This window comes from Oratosquilla oratoria, chromosome 13 (genome assembly GCF_046742065.1).
Source record: "Oratosquilla oratoria isolate Oo_2021 chromosome 13, ASM4674206v1, whole genome shotgun sequence".
NCBI lineage: Eukaryota > Metazoa > Arthropoda > Malacostraca > Stomatopoda > Squillidae > Oratosquilla > Oratosquilla oratoria.
The window spans coordinates 18,772,988-18,778,335 of NC_134789.1; the positions used below are offsets into that span (position 1 = coordinate 18,772,988).

General features: G+C 41.3%; 1 protein-coding gene across 2 annotated transcripts in view; it reads left to right on the forward strand.

The window, feature by feature from the left end:
• Positions 1 to 5,348, forward strand: part of LOC143032325 (uncharacterized) — a 325,478-nt gene that overhangs the window by 61,998 nt on the left and 258,132 nt on the right. The window lies entirely within an intron of this gene.

A 5,348-nucleotide genomic window follows, 5' to 3' on the forward strand; every position in this document is an offset into this window, starting at 1 on the left:
TACACCGGGAGACGCGTCGCTTCATTCACACGCCGTCGCCGATTCTCACGGTTTCTCCGAGCGAGCTTCCATGTAGCCACCCTTCCCATTCCAAATAGCTCTCACCAAGTTCGGAGGACTTTGCCAAGTCATGAGTTGTGTGGACTTTCCCTTCGTTTGCTCCACTGACCTGGGAGAATCCAATTGATATTCTTGCCTTCTTTTGCATTAATTATGTCTCGCCTTTATATATTTCTTTCCATTATTTTTTTCCTTGATATTTAGGCTTATTCTTAATAGTCTTGTCATTTGTTATTCGTCTTCACATGTATATACTGGCTATAAACATGTACTGCTTTCCTGTTAGTATTGAAGAGAGATGTGTGTGGTTCAATTACATTTATGCGAAGATTACAAGAAACGTACATCATATATACCCACACTCGCATATTGCATGTCTTCACTTACGCGCTCGCCCCCCCCCACACACGAAGACACACATAGGTACACAACAAAATACACACAATAACAAGTTATACTCATACAGTAGCAGTCTGTATGCAGGAAAATCTCAAATTTTGATTTCTTGATGAAAAAGGAAATGAAAAAAAGAATTTAGTTTCTCAAAATAACTGACTCATTCGGAAGTGACTTTTTTCATGTTCAACTAAAGAACATCCCTCCACTCCACGATTTTAACTCCCCACCTCTTGGATACAAATCTCTCCTTTATAATCTTATCGGATAAGGTTCATTTTACTTATCCATCCTAACTCCCATCCACTCATTCTCCTCAGTTGAAGTAATCCTCGACGCCATCCACAAGATCAAAAATGAGCAATGAGTTCTGAGGATAAATCCTCAGAAGTAAAATGTACCGCTTAGATGTAAAATTCGGGACGACCAGAAATTCAAAGATAACAAAGATCAACAAACCAGGTGGGCCAGGAAGCTTAGTAGGCTAATCAGAGGTGACTTCTAATTGGCCTTGGCATGTGGGGCAACAAGGACAAACTGTTGTGTCAGCTGTAAGGACACGGCAATAAATTAGTACGAAGAAGAAAGGCGAATAAAAAGAGGAGACGGAGGTACATAAAAGAAACGCTGGAGGAGGAGGAAGAGGAGGAAGGAAGGATTAAGTGAAAATAGATATAATGGGAGGTATTTGTCATACCAGAAGCAGTATCGTTTGAACTGGTGGTGGAATATCACACACACACACACAGACACACACACACACACACACACACACACACACACACACACACACACACACACACACACACACACACACACCACACACACAGACACTCACACACACACACACACACACACACACACACACACACACACACACACACACACACACACACACACACACACACACACACACACACACACACACACACACATACACACACACACGCACACACATTCTCTCTCTCTCTCTCTCTCTCTCTCTCTCTCTCTCTCTCTCTCTCTCTCTCTCTATGGCGCAGTTGATAGAGTTCCCGGGTGCCACTACGGCGACCCGGGTTCGAGTCCCGCCCAGGGATGAAATAATTTCAGTATCACTGCGCTGCGGGTCGTTACTCTAACTCGTGGGCGGAGAGTTGGGGTGTGTGCGTGTAAGGTCATAGCATTTCCCATAGATCGGTCAAATATGAGCTGTAAGCTCTCTTCCGGGGGGAAATAGCTGTCGATCACAAGTCTAACACGTGATCCAAGACCATGGTGAAACACATACACAATATTGATCATGGAAAATTTGCACCTGAAAAAACATTAATTATTGATAAACGTAAGAGTAGTATTTCATTACATGGACGGTAAAAAAAAAAAAAATCATCCAACCAAGATTAGAGTATGCAGTAGTGACGTGGCCTCCACAAACAACGAAAAGTCTAGATAACAATGACCAAACAGATTGTGTAACTTAAAGACTCGAAAAACTGGACTTCTCACCACTAACAGAAAGAAGAAACCTGGGGCTACGATCACTGCGTTCAGATTCATGAAAGGAAAGGACAAAACTGAGAGAAAGGATCTTTTAGTATAGGACGATAAAACAAGAAGAGGTTTTTTGGAGAAACTCCAAAACACCAAGGGGGTTATAAGGATATAAAGAAACATTGTTTATATATATATATATATATATATATATAATTTTTTTTTTTTTTTTGGCGGGGGGGGGGGTGGAGGTCACCAGCTAGTGAAATAGCCTGACCAAGGAAATAGTCCAATACTATTCCCCTTATCTCACCTTGTCCGACTTTTCCTCTTTATATTCGTAAATATATACATAGATACACATATACATAGATACGTACATAAATACATACTTAAACATGCATATATATGTACATACACACATACATATATACATACGAGTATATACTGTACATATATACATAAATATATACATATATATATATATATATATATATACAAACATGCATACATGTGTCCATATATGCATAGATACGTACATATGTTTAAGCAAACGTACATCCATACATATCCATACATGTATCCATGGATCCGTGCATCTATGTATACATGCATACATGTATACATGCATTCATGCATACATGCATTCATGCATACATGTATACATGCATATATATATGCATTCATGCATGCATACATGCATACATACATACACACATACATACATACATACATACATACATACTCGTACATAAACACACGCGCACACAAAGCAAATGAATCATACGAGGGAAGAGGTTAACGCATGAGAACCAAATAGAAACCAAGAAATCTTCGAAGAAGCTGAGAGAGAGAGAGAGAGAGAGAGAGAACAGCACGACACTGAACACTGAACACAGAAGTCTGATCTAGGTCAGAAAACAGAGGAAGAAAACGAACGAAGAATAATTCCCAAGACCCGTGAAGACGTTCGACCCTTGAGGAAGGAATACGAAGGAATTGATTTCTGGTTGAGGGAAGTGAGTTGGTGGGTGGGGTGGAGGGATGGGGGAGAGGCCGGGATCTTGTGTTTGGGGGGCAGGGGCCGTAGGGGGGGCTTTGGCGGGGGCAGGGGGGCTGATTCTGGGGTCTGAGAGGAAAGCTATCCATTATGGCACGACGGCGCTCGTGTACTGACCCTTTCATTCCCTCCTAAACGATAAACAACTTTTCAAAACATCGTTGGTTCTTATACAGTTAGATAAGCCTTTCCACCAAGAACACCCGTGGTAACGTGGCCGAGGTCTTAGTGATGAAAACGGTGTAGTGAAAAATAGTGGTGGAGGTGGAGAGGTGGAGAATGATGGAGAGCAAGAAGAGGGGTGACGGTGGACGTTTCCTGACCTTCGAGTCGGACGTTATTGTTCAGCTGGGGGGTCGGGGGAGACGTAGAGAACACATCCTGGTGTAAGTTTCGTAGTCTTCATAGTCGTAGTCGTAGTGTTTGAGCTGCTCATCAGAATGTAGGTTGTAGATTCGTAGTACCACCAATGGCCTCTAGAATGTAGATTAGTAGTGACGGATCCCACCGCTGCCACCAGAATGTAAACTGTGTAAGATTCGTAGCCTTCGTCGAAACAACATCTTCTAGCATATGTGTGCCTGCGTGTGCACGCCAGTTATCGAAGGTGTTGCATACGTTGAATAAACACTGGAATGAATGATGAAGACTGTTCTGGATGTGATGTTGCGTGCGAAGTGAAGGTAAAAATTGTGTTCAAGACATGCGACAAATATATTTACATTAAATTATATATATATATATATATATATATATATATATATATATATATAATATATGTGTGTGTGTATGTACTTGTAGGCAGACAATGTTAAAAGCTATTGAAGATTCATTTTTTATTAACTTCTTGCGTATAGTATATACGACTTGTCATGTTCTGCAAGTTGACTTAGATCTTTTATCATGGCCGACGTTTCGGAACTCCCTTGTTCCATCTTCAAGGGCGGATTGCTGTGTCAAGTTGTTTGTTCTGGTTGTATATGGAATGTGTGGATCATAGACACTGTATCAGTGAGCGAAGCAATAGGGTTCATTGGTCTCTTAGCAATCATTCTTCTCATTGATGGCAAGGTCTGAAGGTCTTCCACCTAAATGTTTATTGATGGTTGTTTTTGCTTGAATATGGAATGCTTCAAGGAGTAGCAACTTTCGGGGATATTTTGTCAATTATTGTAGTCTTTTGATCCAGATCATTTCTCGTTAATAGTCTGTTAAGTATGGTGGGACTTAATGGATCCATTACTCAAGTGGCATTTCACCCGTCTTGTTGGATTTGTATTTCTGATACCAATATATGAGCAAGGCCCACTCTCCTCACCATTGCGACTATACTGTTATACAACATGGTCTTCTTGTAGATGTGTTTTCGTTGTGTTGGGGCGATTACGTATCACTAGATGGGCTGTCTCCTAATTTCTCATTTTTGCTGAAACAAACCATCTTCAAAGTGTTCACAACTAGTTTATACATCCTAGGAACTCTTTGCACCTTTGGACCTAACTTTATTCAGCTGAATGAAATTGTTTCACTTAAGCATCAAAAGAGGGAATATAATTGTGGTGATGGTGCCACTGTAAGGAGAATTATTGTGAACTCGTCCATTATTTGTAAAGTCAGAACTGAACTGATTTTCCATGCGGCCCGAAGCCGATATATATATATATATATATATATATATATATATATATATATATATATATATATATATATATATATATAATATATCGCGTGGACAAGCATCCGTGGGTTGCAATTACCATAACCAGGTCCGCCTTAAGTCACGCAGGGTTTAAGTAGCAAAGGTCAAGAAATAATAATTACGTATTGGGTCACGTCGGGTCACGCTGTCACAGGCAGTGCTAAGGTCGCAGCGCGTCCTTTCCGATGCCATGCGCTCAATCGTACCACGTAGTTCTTACAGGGTCTCCATCTCGGTGTCCTTGACCGTACACTGAAGCCTTCGATCATTATTCAGTATTTCAGTGTTTCTTCTGAAACTTCCCATCAATCCTTGAAATCCTACGCCGCTCAACTTCAGAACTTTTCAGACTTTCTTTATTGCTTCCCGGTTCCCGCTGGAACTTTCCGTTCTCAGCAGTCACCCGGCCCGGCAAAGGTGCCTTCGTCATGTAACCTTGCTTTATGACGTGTGATTCAAAATTATCTTGAATCACACGTTGGGCTTGTCATCGACAGTTGTTACTCTCCCGGATGAGAGCTCAGAGCTCATATATTCCCGATCTATGGGTAATGTTGTGACCTTACACACACAGACACACACACGCGCACACGCACACACACACACAAAAAAAAAATCCTCGCCTACGAGAGTTGGAGTGCCGGCTTGCAGCGCATCGAT